We start from the raw sequence: 16479 nt of genomic DNA on the forward strand, positions 1-16479 counted from the left end.
TTTATTGTTTTGGCATTAACTTACAATGTACAATGATTACAGAAAACACTAGTTTGTTATTATACAAACCTGAATGATGGAAGTTTAACTTTTGAAACATGTAATCTTTAATAAAACTCAAGTAGTATAAAACAAGTGTTTTCTTTTATCATTGTAAGAGTATAATTGCTTACTTTCGATTTTTTTATGTAAACGCCTTAAATTTTGGTTTGTAATATATTTGCTAATTGTAAATGTATAAATTGAATTGAAAATTTAAAAAAGTTTTAAAAAATGTATATATGTAAAAATTTAAGTAAATAACTTGATTTTCTCTTGTTTTAGGTTCGATAAGCAACATAGACGGAGCCGAGTACCACTGCAATAAGACCCAAGTGAAGAAAGTCATATCAGGAGTAGTCGGAGCAGCTTCCAGTGTTACCAGTATCCAAGTCGCAAACCTTTTACGGCTATTCAAAATACCCCAAGTGAGTATAGCTTTTTGTTGTATGGTTCTAAAGTCGTAGCAATACTTCATGCTTCGGTTAATACGAAGCTCATCAAACTAACTATCTAAGCTGTTATCAAACTAGTTATAATAAAAGTTTTCTTTTACAAGTACTCCTGGAAATTTAAGTCACCTCACACAGCCTTAATTTTCTTCAGGTTAACAGAATTTCCATTTAAAAATCAAATTTTAAAGATGTTTATTACCCGATTCGGAAATATTTTAAAAATAAAAATATTTAAATATCTTAGTAAATTTAAAAAAAAAATACATTCCCTCAAACGAAATATCTATTTATTTTACAATGTTTAATTTTAAAGGAATAACACGCAAAGTTTTATTTTTAAGAGGCTTGATTCCAGGTAAATATGTGAGGATATGAAAATTACATGTGAAATATGTACATGTCACAAAAACGCCCAAAGACTAAAAATAAATATTATTCCAATTCGTTTTATATTTCATGGGAATCGAGACCGTGAAACCAATTTCTCAATCAAGTATCTTTGCACGGTACATGTTACCATGCATATAAAATTAAATTATAATAATTTAAGTTATGAAATTTAAAAAGTATTGGGTCCCACTCTAGTATTGTTGAGTTCGTATAGAAGTCTGAGATACGAACAAAACTCTGCCAAAGTTATGTTACTATTTTTCGTAAAAAAAAATAAAACAAGCCCCTTAGGCTGACTTGATACAAAAGTATATATTTAAGCATGTTATTAAAATAAAAATTATATTTTTTTAAATTTTGAAATTGAAAAGAAAACGGAACTATTTTTTAAAAGTATATTTTGTCATACATTCAATTCAAAATTGTAAATACTTCGCTTTCATTTTAACGCCACATAAATCTGATATAAATTTACAAATGTAAATTTATATCAGATTTATGTGGCGTTAAAATGTTGCCGTCCAAGCAGAAAATTTTGTCTCAGTGCTATTTAAATAAATGTTAAGAATGCTCTCGTTGCATAATTTCCATCCTTCCATATACTATGCTTCCATTTGAAAAGCGACGCTGCGCAAAGATTTTATAAATTAAATCTAGTACTCACTATTGATTGTCTCTTTGTTATTTTACATTTAATAAAAATTAAACTACGTCACGTTACGTAACGTATTTTTTAAGTATTTTTTTTACAAATGTTAATATATAACAGCCTATCTGTACGAGTACGTATGTAGAAAGTCACAGCAAAACATTTTAATTATTAGTCTTTTGCGAAGGTTTTTTGAAAGACGTTATAATATTTATTTATTTTTATTTTATTTATTTCAAAGATAGTATTATGGCTCTTTAGGCATAGCCTGTGATGAGCCAAAATTCTTCCATATTTATACTTTTTTATTATTATTTGGTTTTGTTATTTTATTAATAGATTATAAACATAACAATTAATAGCTACAATAACAATTTACATTATAAAGGTTTTACACTAAAAATAATTACACCTGGACTTTAATTAAATCACTTACTACCGTGCCTTTTCCAACATATATTAATACTTCTTTCCTGGCAAATACAATACTATTAATTATTGACCTACCTGAAGCGGAGGGCTGATCACCTTTCATTCATGTTAATGACCAAGATAACCATGCGTTCAAATGATGCAGGGCCCTATGCACAACCGGGTGTGGATAAGGGTTTGAAAATATATAGACACCAGTTGTGCATGTTTTCGAAATGCATCCCACCAAAAGCGGCATATTTTTAAGTTACTATTTACCCGCTACAGGGCAGAAAGTGATGTTTTTGCATTTTGAAGAAAAGGTATATTTTAATATTTTTTTTAAATAAACTTATTATTTTTCAAATGGAGAAAAAACAATCAGGTTTCACCTAAAAAAATCTGTTGCACTGTAAAAAGTTTCAAAGGTGGCTTGATATTTATTTTCAATACATTTTATTATATTTTTAAACTCCAAAAACGATCTCCAGAGAAATCAAGTGTTTTTTATTTATTTATGACGTCGTTGAAATGAGTGAGTGATGTATGATATATAATACGAATTGAATTAACTGTATAAAAAATAATGTTTTGAGTGATTAATAGTTGGTGTTTTAGTATACATGGGAAAATTTCATAATAATTTCAGTAAACATACAAAATATTTAAATAATTAAAATTAATTAATTAATTTCATAAAAAAGTTCTTAAAGTCCTGTCTTAGAAGCAACGAAACATTTTATTTCAAAATATATATTTTTTGACTTAACAATGTTAAATTTATTTGTAAAATGAGATTTCAATAAAAGAATGAAAAACCGTTTACCGTATATTGTTAAACCTTTATGATAAGTATCTTTTTATTGTTAAAACAATTAAAATTATTATTATATTTCTTTAAAATTGGTTTTCACATGACGAAGACATTTGTCAATGATTATGATAGGAAAAATGCTTTTTAATAAATAACAAAATAAAAAATGATTGGTTTTAAATTAAAGTTCGTAAGTTTTTGAAATTTCGGTAAGGGTAATATAAATAAAAATTAATTTAAACCATTTATAATATTTTTCATGCATTGTAGATTAAAAGTTCGTGCCTACAAAAATATTACGTTGCGAATTCCTGAAATAAAGCACACTCCTCTAAGATTAGTAAATAGTATATTGCACAATACGAATAGCATAATACAAAGCTTCATAACACTTCTCTCGCTTAAACTCGTTTATTGCTCGCCTACGTGTCTTCAGCTCTCACACGCATATACTCGTATGTAGATATCGTATAATACTACTCAGTTAATACTAATAATTCCGAGAAGCTAATATTACATATTCCGGTTGCACTATCAGACTCTAGTTATAAAGTCTCTTTTATTATGTAAATGTGACTTGTTTTCCTGGGAATAATCTACGAAATTAGTTTTGCACGTAAAAGATAACATTCTGAGACTAAACAAATGAATACAACGCCACTATGGCTTATAAAAACATTACAATTTTTGTTGTGAAATAAGCAAACTTTCTTGTGTCCCGTCTGTAAGGTGTTTTTGTAATTCACATTCATTATACAAAAGAGACCTAGGGATGGGTAATAAACAGAATGTGTTAAATATATATATATATATATATATATATATATATATATATATATATATATATATATATATAAATATATATATATATATAAATATATATATATGTATATATATATATATATATATATATATATATATATATATATATATATATATATATATATATATATATATATATATATATATATATATATATATATATATATATATATATATATATATATATATATATATATATATATATATATATATATATATATATATATATATATATATATATATATATATATATATATAAATATATATATATATATATATATATATATATATATATATATATTTATATATATATATATATATACACATATATGTTCATTCAATATCACTTAAACGTAAGTAATAAAACCTATATTTGTGAACAACACAACCAGATGTTATGCGTAAAATAACTTGAAGCGCAGGAAAAATCACCTTCCCTTCATATAATTAACGATCAGAATAATATGTTTTAATACGATCGGTGCTTTATTCACCATTGGGTTATAAGAAATAAATAAATAATGTATTAACTTACATTTCTTGTAAAACAGAAGGATTATCATCAGAATAATTGATAAATTTGCACATATTAATATTTTAATTTTTTTTTATAAATTTTATTTAAATAAATATATTTGGAAAATGTGTTCTCGTACCTGTTACTGCGGAACCGTATCAATATAATACTTCAGTGATGTATTTCTACAAAAATATTTCTTGGAAGCACCGACCATACTGTGTTTTATATCCATTCTCTGAAGCGTAAAATGAAATAGAGTTTCCGTGCAGAGTGCACGCTCCTTGCACCACCTTCATACGATACTCGTGTGTGTATAAAATATGTATAACATTATTTATCTAGTAAATAAAAATACATGTATAAAGTCCTGGCAATAATTCTGTATGAAGGAATCGTGAGAGAACGATCCATTTTCCAGGCCTTAAACAATGGTAACTCCACCGTGAAGGAACGGCTAGGAGATGCGTTATCCATTATTTATTTATTTTATTTTATTTTATTTATTCGGGAATTGTACAGCTTACATATAAAAAAATGATATAAAACAATAGTTACATTAACATTAATAAACATTACATTACATTGACAAAAAATAGTTACGTTAAAAAAAAAGCCAATTAAACAATTCCACAATTATGTTATAAAACTATTAAAAAACATTCAGAGATAACGAAAAACAAAAAAAAAATAGATTAAGCAGGAAAGGAGAAGGAAAGGAGAGGAATTAATAAAGGGTGGTTACAGGATTTTTTTTTTTCCAGTTAAGAAGTTAAAAAATATATTTATAAATATACATACATATATATGCATACGCATACATACACACATATATATACAAATACATACTTATACACATTCAGTTATATATACAGAAAAAAAATAGTCATGCACCGTTCACCCCCCACCCATAACATAACTAGGTTATTGGTGGAGAGTAAACAGAGCATGAGAACTTTCTACTAACCTCTTTTTTTATTATAGCAACACTTTTCCCGAAAATATCGATGTCATTAAATGTCTTGTTGTATGAGTCTATGATTCTATTAAGGGTGGTATTTTGTGAAAAAACTGTATTGCACTTTGGTACATGAAGAAGGTGAGTAGAACGCGTTCGTCTTTGGGGTACTCTAAAATTAATACGGGCTACTAGGTCAGGGGAATCAATTTTGTTGGAAAGGATCTTGGTGAGCAACATCAAGTCAGCCACGGTTCGTCTATCAGAAAGAGTTTGCAAGTTATAAAAAGCGCATGCTTCACGGTAATCCTGAAAATTTAGGTGAGATCTACGATTTAAATTTTTTACGAAAAGTTTTTGGATTCTTTCAATTTTATCCGAGTGTACTTGATAATAGGGTGACCAAATAGGAGATGAAAATTCAAGAATACTACGCACGTAGGAAAAATAAAGTAGTTTCAAAGAGTTAATATTTACAAAAGGCTTACAGGTTCGAAGTAAGAATCCAAGTGTTTTATATGATTTATCAATGATGCTTTCTATGTGTGTAGTATAATTAAGTTTACTATCAAGAAGGATGCCTAGATCACGAACCGTTTGTACAGACTTGATGTTACTGTTATTGAGATTATATGTGTAATCAATAGTGTTGACCTTTCTATTAAATGATATTTTCATGCATTTATCAGAATTTAGAGATAACATGTTGATTTTACAGTACTCAGACAGTCTCGAGAGGTCTTCTTGCATTTTTAGACAATCATGAGGACTTCTTATGTTCGAATACACCTTCATATCATCAGCGTACATAATAAATTTAGAATTGAGAAAACATTTCCCAATGTCATAAACGTAAATATTGAATAAAAGAGGCCCCAGGTGACTGCCTTGAGGAACACCCGATGGAAGTAGGGAGAAATTAGAGGAATGTCCACCAACAACTACTGCCTGACTTCTCTTATGGACATAGGACATGAGCCACTCAAGGAGATCACTATGAATTCCAATTGATGCTAATTTATTTACAAGTATCGAGTTATTGACTCGATCGAATGCCTTGGAATAGTCAGTGTAAATCACGTCTGATTGGGATCCCATGGCCATATACTCAGTTACGTCAGTTGTGAAAAGTGTTAAATTTGAGAGTACTGAACGATTTCGCATGAAGCCATGTTGTTCATCCGGGATGTGAAAAACAACATCGTGTAACAAGTGCTTATAAATAAGTAGTTCAAATATTTTACCAAAGACCGGTAATATCGAGATGGGTCTATAGTTTTCGACTTTATGCTTACTTCCACCTTTATGCACAGGAATAATAAGTGCCTTTTTCCAATTATCAGGATAAATGCGTTCTTTTAAAGATCGATTGAATAATATTGAGAGTGGAGTAGCCAGTTGTTTAGCGCATTTAACCACAAATAATGGAGGTATTTTGTCGTGACCAGCACCTTTGTTAACATCTAATGTTTTTAATGTTACAAGCACGTCAGTACTTGAAATAGTAAAAGAAGATTTAAAAGAATTACATATTTGTTGTAAAGGTATATGCATATCATATACTTCAGTTGAGTCACTTTCAGTATAGACGGAGTTGAAGTATTTAGAAAAATTGTCAACGACTTCCTGGGCATTAGTAGATACTTGATTTTGGTATTGCATGTTTAATGGGATATCGTTGGAGTTGCGTTTACTTATTATATCCAGTATTTGCATTTTAAGTCAAGACAGTGGAATAACGAACTATTGTCTTGCCAAAATGATGTTAGGTTTTCATTCACGAACAGCTTTAGACAATGAAACGTTTTGAAATGCTGCTAAGATTTGTAATAAAGATGGGTTTCAATTAAATTTACAGTTATACGACTAACAAATACATACTATTTTATACGACCCAAGTATACATTTTGTAGAATGGTATCAGTCTGCAGCGATTTTTAAAAAGTTAAAACTGAATAAATCTCAATTTTACTTATTACATAAACTTTTTAGATTCTACTGAGTTCATCATAATTTCGACGCGATTAAACTATTTTATATAATATATTATTAAATTAAAACCAATATTTTTAGTTTTTACACTTTATTTTTATTTGACCAGCGACCGGGTTTCGTCGTTACCGACATAATCATTCTAATAATATATTAAAAATGCAATTCCATCACGAAGTGTCAGTGGATAATATAAATCTATTTTATATCAATCTACAGGATTGAGACAAAAAAAATTGAAATGATACAAATGGGGAAATAATGCATAATATACGCAATTTTTTCATTCATAAATTATCATTTTACTGAACTCCTAATGCTGGATGATATATAACACCTTCTCTAGGCAACTATAAACTGCTTAAATGCAAATGCTTAGATGGTCAGCTGGAGTTACCCTTAGAGTCAAAATAAAGAGTTCACGCATTCGTGAAAGCCTGGATGTAATAGGTATCAACAGTAAGGTAGGCGAGAGGGTTCTCTGAGAGGGTATGAGCACAAAGGACGTAAAAAACCTGTTCAAATTGTAAACCAGGCGATCGCCATGGATCTTCGTCAGAAGACATCTAGAGGAAGACCAAAAAATTCATGGATGCTACAGAGAGATAACATGATTCGATCGCATGACCTAGATGATGTTGTATCTGATATAATTAACTACAACTTGGGGACGAAGAAAGCTGTCTCTGAACAGCCTACAAAGATCATAAGTTGGAATGGAACCAGATAGAAGAAGGGACTTGTGATCTAACTTATTATTATTAAATACATATAAATAAAAGATTGAAATATAACTATGAATAACAATTGACAACATTTTAAGTGTATCCAAATACTTGTTCACAAATCTGGATTATCTCCAATGCGAGTTATTTTTCATACTATTTTTTGACATCTCATTAAAGATGAAGAAGAATATGGAAGTCTTGAAATTTACGGGGCTGACATAATAAAAGAGTTTCTGTTCAATAAAAACTTCTTTTCATCTCACCAATAGATGTCTCTGGTGAAGTTCTAGTGATTCAAGAACAATGTTTCAAAATTGGTTTATATACATTATTGAACTTACAAGAATTTAAGTAGTGTGGTTGTCAATAGTGGGTAGAATTGGTGAATGTTACACGTGTATAAAGTGATCACTTAAACCAGCCTATGACGGTTGTCAGCCCCGTAAATGCCCGACTTCCATATTCTTCTTCATCTTTAATGAGATGTCAAAAAATAATATTAATAACAATGTTACTATGAATAATAATGTAACTCTGTAATGTAGTACTTCCCTTATTATCCTCGGTATCCGAGACAGGACTCCTAGATCCCAAGTGGGTGTCGGGGTTCTTATGCACCGGTGGCTCCTCTCCACTCCCAAATGAAAACAAGTTTACATTTTTACAGCCATTTATTATAAATAAATAAAACTTATTTTGATAAACTAACCCTAAATTTATCTAAATATAAAAAGTACAAAGAAATGCAAAACTTAAATCTAAAAACTAACCCTAAATCTGATTGTCATGATAACCTGATGATTTAAAGAACGGAATGGACAAGGATGGTACTGACTGGTCCGTGGCTGGTGTGTGGTGACGGAGAAATCTGAGTGGTGAAGTGAAGATTGGCTCCAGGATCGCCTGATCCCGGCGGTGGGACGTGGCTGGAATGTGGTGACGGAGAAGCCTCAGTGGAGACCTGAAGTGAAGATTGGCTCCAGGATCGCTTGATCCCGACGGTGGGACGTGGGGAAGTGGTGACACGTTCACACACTGATCTTCACTTGACGCGACATGTGGTTATACTTTTAGGTTAAGTCACTTTTTCTGTATGTCGAATTGACAACTGAATCCTCACTCCCTACCGCACTCACATAAACATCATTGTTAGGTTTAAGCAGAGAACATCATAGTCTAAGCTTAACTCGAAGGTGCACCTAGTTTTTAGCGTGCTTTTACCACCACGCCGTCGTCACGCGCCAAAGACGAAGGAAGAGTGTGTGGGGGGGGGGGAAGACAACGGCCGCTTCAGTTTTTTGAAAAAGGGATAAGTAGGAATCTGTTTTTCTTGAGACATGCGCAAAGCGCAGAATTTACGAGTATGGGTTTACGTAACAGTTTTTAGACTGTTACAGTAACATTGTTAGAACGTATCAATTTTCTATCGTTTAATAATATTTCATTAAAGGGTACATATAATTATACTACTTTGGATGTAAATAAAAACATGTCACGCCATTAGTTTCGTGATCGTTACCATACAATATTTTAAAGTTGTTTTAAAGTAATTTAAAATCGCATGTTTTAAAGTGAAATGTGTGTAAATTACCGCATTATTTATTAATTCATGTAAAGATCAAGTATACTTTGTTGCGGAAAAGTTTACGTTAAAATCGTACATTTTTAAATTTATATATCACGGAAACCTAATCGCGGAACGTTTATCATAAAAAATCGAAAGGTGGGCTTCCCGTATATAAACATTTTTCTTTTCATATGAAGGCCTTCTTTTCATGTTTTTGCCTATAATTTTCACTCATGAATTATATGAAATTGTAGTAACTTTAAAAATAAAGAGTTAATTCACTCACGAGTAGGTATAGGCCATAAAATTTATAAAAATTTAGCCAAGTGGGGACATGATAAGCGATGTTGCGTAAGCCGTAGATAGATTTCAGAGTCACTTAGGACGTTAGGTAATTCCAAAAAAATATATATTAAAGCAAGATTATCAGTCCTACGACACTAGATTTTGGGGTGAAGAAGTGGAATATATTATGAGATGCAGGTGTAAAGAGTAATGAAGGAACTTAAGTTGAATATATAGGAGAACGAGTACATCGGTGATGGTTAGGGTACTTAGTATTGCATTAAATAATTATTTTTTAATAAATCAACATATACCCTTTTACAAAATTTCGAATACTGCGATTGATCAATATATAACTAGAAGTTTCAAGAATTTGAGTAGTGTAGTTGTCAATCATGGATAGAATTAGTGGATGTTACACGTGTGTAAAGTGATCACTTAAAACCAGCCGATGACGGTCGTAAGCCCTGTAAATGCGCAGACTTTAATACTCTTAATCATGTATGTTGAAAAGTCAAAAATAATATAAAAGTTTACACTTTTATTCATTAAGATTTTCAATTCCATATATCATGTTATATTTATATTATTTTCAATATTATTAATATTTAAAGCATTTACTTTGTGGTTTGTCATTTTTACTTACTTATTTATTTTTTTACTAAAATGTTAATAATTTTACTATATAACCACTCACCGAAATTTTCATGAAGACATAAAAATCTCGGTGAGTGGTTATATACTAATATTATTAACATTTTTGTAAAAAATTAAATAATTAATATTTATATTTTTTCTGTGTAAGTTTAAGGATCGTTTTTTTTAAGTATAATTTTAAAAGTCTAGTTTTAAGCTCATATAATTTTGAAATAAATACTTTGAATAATGACGTTTTTCAATGAAAAATAATAATAATAATAATGGCTTTCACCTTAACAGCTTTGTTGTACTCGTAGAGCTTTCAATACGTTCGCGGTAAAGTGATATTGTGCTACACGTTACACTTATGCTCTTTCTTTGACACGCAATTTTCACTTTTTTTAAATTTTATTTACTGCCTCTATAACACGTATACTTCATATTAACAACGAGGTCACAATAAATGTTGGTAAAACCAGACGAAAATATTAAGAAGGGAGTTTTATTTCCAACAAAGATGATACTTGTTTTTATTTATTTATTTATTTAATTATTTTAACTTCATGTACATAAAATAATATTAACACTGGCGGGATTAATCTTCTTATGTAAAACTTCCAGCCAACCGAAAACAGAATAGCGATACTGGTCAAAAAGTTTGATACCTTATATAGCTGTTTGCAATCAGAGGGTAGATAGTGCTTAAACGTAAAGTGTAAATGAGAAAGAAGACAAAAACACATGAATCATAATTTACTGCTGTATTAATTAAGCATATGTTTTAATAAATTTTGATTTATTATTATTCATTTTTCTTACATCGTTTATAATATTACATACTTATATGATTTTGTGGAAAAATATGATGAATTGAATATTAAAATAAATCACTTATTATATACAAATAATACCACTTTTGGGTAAAATAAATGTACGTGACTTGTTTCGAGAACTGTAGGTGTTTTCGTTTTCACCTAGCAATAAGACATTGAAGCTCTCGGCACTATTCATGTTTACATCAATTATCTCAAAAGTGGTTTTATACAAGTGTCTTATTTTTTTAATTTTAATTACACTCCAATAGATATCCATCACAAAACTCGAATCTTCATGTACTTGTGTGATCACATAAGTATATTTATTAAGATAAATTTCGCACTCCTGATAAATACGATAAATTTTATTTTTCATTTTGATATTATATCAATAACCCTTTTTGTGTTGTTACTAGTAAAGACTCATTAACAAAATACTTTATCAAAAATAATCAAAAATAAAATGTTAAAAATTGAGAATAATGAAATTTGGAAAACGATTCAGATTTTATAATTTTATAAATTTCTCAGAATACGTATCATTTTCATACAACTGATATATTTTTAAGTATGTGCCTAAGTTATTAAATATTTTTTACGTAGCATGTTTAATGACACACACCTTAAGAACAGTCGGCATTTTTAATAAGATTGTTACAAGGACAGCTTTCAAGGCACTTTTACACAGGTTTTTAATCACCGTCAAACTAAATTAATGTTTTAAAGAAGAATGAAGAAAATACAAAGTATTTTTTTTTTAAATAACAACGTAGTATTAAGTCATGATTTTAATGTTAACAGAACTATATTTATCTTAAACACTAACCGCTTTTTTATTTACAACATTTTGAGTGTGCCCAAATACTTGTTTACAAGTCTGGATTATCGTCACTTAGCGGTTATTTTTTAACATTTTTTGACATCTCAACATAGATGAAAAAAATATGGATGTCTGGTCATAAACAGGACTTACAACGTACAAAGGCTTCTCAATTTACACAAGTGTAACATTTACCGATTATACCCATGATTGACAATCACACTACTTATATTTTTGAAACATCTTAGATACATTGATAAAACTCGTGTCACACTATGTGTGAGTTCACAACAGCCATCTATGTTGGAATGAAAATAGTTTTTACTAAGCAGAAACTGTTTGAATTTGTTTGTGAGGTCCGAATCCTGGATTATATTAATATACTTGAGACCCGTCCGAAAACATATTTTTCAGTTTTTAATTCAGCTTATACAAAATAATAATAATAAAACCCTTATCCGCACCCCAATGGTGCATATAAACGCAGTGTTATCTTGATCGTTTACACAGGAAAGGTGATCAGCCCTCCGCTTCAGGTACCAGTCCAGGGCAATAATGAATAAATATTAGAGTGATTAGCTTATACATAACTTGACCAATTATTTTATTCACATTTCGAGTCTGTCGAAATACTGTTCACAAATCTGAATTATCTCCACTTTTTTGACATCTTAAGATAGTTGAAGACTTATGTGTAAGTCTGGGCATTTACAGCACTTACGACCGTAATAGGCTTGGTTAAGTGATCACTTAATACTCGGTTACGTGATCACTTGAAAAAATAATAAACCGTTCCAATAGAATATATAATTTATAGATAATATTCAAGATTTTTTTTATCAAAAACCCAATGATGTCTGAAAGAAAATTATTTTAACTAAATGGACGTATTTAACCCTTCAAAAATATAGGTATCTAAATACTGTTGGGATTTTCATTTAATAATATTTTAATTTAAATACTTCTCTACCCAGGAGAAGAAGATACGCAGAAAAATATTTACTTTTACCAATTGAAAGACCAATTCCCAAAATAATTATTTCCATTAAAGGAATATACCAAAAATAATGGGATGATAGTTAAAATGGGACTCTCTAGGCTCAATGCTATAAAAACATATTTTTAACAGATGAAATTGTAGTGGGTGCTACGGAAAACATCGTTACATACATAAATTTAAAATATTTAAAAAAAAAAGTCTTAAAATTTTTAAGTCCTCTGATATTTTAAACAAATCTTTTATTTAAATGTATCGTTGTTTTAAAATGATTATGAATATTTTTGAAAACTTAATAATCATGTCTACCGCACATTATAATTAAGTTGTTATAAAATATTTAAAGTGATTTTAAAATAAAGTTACATTTTATAATTGAAATGTATTAATCAGTCTTGATAAAGAAGCGGTTAGCTTCGAAACCGTTAGACATTATAATTAAGTTATAATAAAATATTTATACTGATTTCAAAACAAAGTTAGATTTTAATTATAAAATGGATAATCATATTAGTGCTTCAAATATAAATTATATAAAAAAATAATGAAAAAGAAAGCTACATTTAATTACAAAATGTAAAATTACGAGAAAAACGTGGCACGATCAAGTGTGCCAAATACTTGAAAGTGGTCAGGTAAGGAGTCGAAATAATCGGCGGATATGTATGAGGAGATACATGAACGTGGAAGAGACGAAGAATGTTTACAAGGACAGAGTGGTGTGGCGTTCTATTCTCTCTGCCTACCCCTGCGGGGAAGCGGCGTGATGGTTAGTTATGGTTAGTTAATTACTTTTTAAAATTACATCATTGGTGCTTCAAATATAAATTATATAAATAACAGATCTGTTTATTTTAAAAAATAATTGTAATATTAATACCTGTAATATGTAACTAAAAATATTAATGTTTTACTGACCATAATAAGTAAAGTAATGAATTTATCACGAATATATATGAATCTTTCATTTATTGTTTCGGCATTAACTTTGTGGTAAGACATGTTAAAATTATTAAAGAAAACACTTCGTTTTTTACCACTTGAGTTTTATTATAGACTACATGTTTGAGAAGTTAAATTTCCATCATTCAGGTCTGTATAATAACTAAAATATAAAATTGTTCTAAAAATAAGGAGAGGGGAAAGTAAGGGGAAGGGGTTAGTCAAGGGACGGAGTTTGAAAACAAAGGAAAACATTATACATAAAACATTATTATTTTATATTTTAGTTATTATGCAGACCTGAATGATGGAAGTTTAACTTCTGAAACATGTAGTCTATAATAAAAATCAAGTGGTAAAAAACGAAGTGTTTTCTTTAATCATTGTTATATGAATCTTAATCGATGACGGTATCGTTTGAATAAAATAATTTAAAATAATTTAAAATAAATAAATATTTAAATCTCATTCGATGACGGTTTTGTTTGACTCCTTGCCCGAGTAAATACTTGGGCGGATACCCTTTTGAGAATCTTTTTGCTTATTCTGGAGGTCTATAATCATCCCTTAAATGGCGTTATTTGACTTCTGCGTAATAAAGGTAATTTCCATCATTAATTTAATTGTAATTCTCCCCTCCGTGCAATAAATTTCCAATTTCAAACGGAAAATAAGCTCGGTAAAAAAGTGCGTGCGTATTTTAATTTGTTCCTCCGGCTCGTGTTTCCATTACATCACAAAAGGTGTTTTTAGTATACTTTTATTTTACCTCTGTATAAAATATTCATAAGAAGTGGAATCGCTATTGATTAGTAAAAATTATATTTGAGAAAAACAGTTTTTGAGAAAGCAGCTTTAAATAGTCACAATGTTTTATTATTACTACTTGCGGCAAAAAAAATTGGCGTGTGTATAGCCGCGTCAGTGCATGTGTGATTATTTTATTAACAAGAGACATGAGGACTATTGCGGTAAAGCTAATGACTACCTGCATACTCTGAATCTACCTATTCATTTTGACAAATCAATAAGTGTGTCAGCATGTTCGACTACCGTACTACAGGTTCCGGGTTTGACTCCCAGGGGAGTTGTCAAATATATTATTTTACTCTAATATTTATGCAATATTACCCTGGACTGGTACCTGAGCGAAGGGCTGATCACCTTTCCTTCATATGTTAACGATCAAGATAACACTACGTTGTATCAACGAAAAAAAAAATTATGTATGAGGTTGTATAAAAATAGAAAAAATAAACTAAAAACACAATAAAAAAGATTAATGGTTTTCTTTACTTCATTTTAACGTGAGTAGAAAAATAAAGCTTTCATCTTTGTTTTGGTATTGTTGTTAAACTTTTAGTACCTAGGTACAATAAAGCGCACAAGGCACTCGAAGGTTCATATTCGTGTTAGTATGTTCTAGAATACGGCCCCCTAAATAAACAAACCAACCATTAGTTGCTAGGTGAAAAGATGTGAAATAACAAAGGTGTCTGCTGTCTACGCCATATGTGACGTCCTTTGAATTGACTTCCTTTGCTGTTAAGCAAAAACATGATGCCACGTAGACTATTTGAGGCATTAAGTTCCAAATTCTGCCTTCGTTTGGTACAATTATTCTTATGTCACAACCGCACGTTGCGATTGTCAATGAAGCCATTAAATTAACTTAATAATAGTAATTGTATTAATGTAATTCTTGATTTTTTTGTTTTCAAACACTGTATTTCTCACACTACAGATGACATTTCAATGTTGTTAGGTCGCAACTTGATGATGGAGATTAATTTTAGTTTTACTTAGTAAATACCACTATTTCTTAAAATCTTCTATGACACGTGTTTCGATGCATTCCGCATCATTTTCAAACACCGTTTAATGAAGATAGAAATCGGAACCTCTAAAATAAAACTTGGCATGTGGCTGGCTTAAGTGATCACTTTATATACTTGTGTAAGGTTCACAATTTTTAAATTATTCAACATTATTTTTAATCATATTACAAACATTTTTGGGATTTGTGTATATGCAATGGTCTTGGATCCCTTTCACATGTTTGTGGCAATTCTACAAAAAATCAAGTAAGTGTGACCGATTATGGCAAAATCAGTTTAAAAAATGTATTATCCTAAAATACATCACACATTTTAGATCAATAGAGTCGGTAAATGAAATCAATGGAGACCAAGGAAACCTAGACATGGTAAAATATTACAAATACTTGAAAATGATCAGGTCAGGATTCGGAATAATCGGCGGGTATATGAAGAGATTCACGAATGTGGAAGAGGTAAAGAATGTTTACAAAGACAAAGTGGAGTGATATTATATTTTCTCTGCTAACCTCTAAGGAGAAGCAGCGTGATGTAATGAGTTAAGTCAAAAATGTTATTTTTGTACTAAAATCATTTTATGACCTTGCTGAAATAATAAAATCCAGCAAACTATGTAAAAATTTCAAAATATACACCGATGTAAAGTAAAAAAGTGGTTCCTTGTTACACTTTTTAAGTTAAAGTGGTCTAATTTTTCAGGAAGGTTACGGACCACATTTACTATGTAAATGTATTCACATTTTCGCTATTCTTCTAACTTTCCGAGTAATGAACACTTTCTATGTTTATTGCTGTGCTTTT

The 16479-nt window shown here is 29.7% G+C and overlaps 1 protein-coding gene across 1 annotated transcript in view; it reads left to right on the forward strand.

Moving 5' to 3' along the window:
• Positions 1–329: 329 nt before the first annotated feature.
• The window catches only part of mtt (mangetout), a 206999-nt gene continuing 190849 nt past the window's right edge, over positions 330–16479 (forward strand). Inside the window, exon 1 of the mRNA XM_088271556.1 lies at positions 330–467. The gene's annotated coding sequence lies outside the window, so the exon portion shown is untranslated. The remainder of the gene's footprint in view (positions 468–16479) is intronic.

The sequence above is a fragment of the Brachycentrus maculatus genome, unplaced genomic scaffold (genome assembly GCF_059751285.1).
Source record: "Brachycentrus maculatus isolate JH-2025_06_01 unplaced genomic scaffold, ASM5975128v1 h1tg000448l, whole genome shotgun sequence".
NCBI lineage: Eukaryota > Metazoa > Arthropoda > Insecta > Trichoptera > Brachycentridae > Brachycentrus > Brachycentrus maculatus.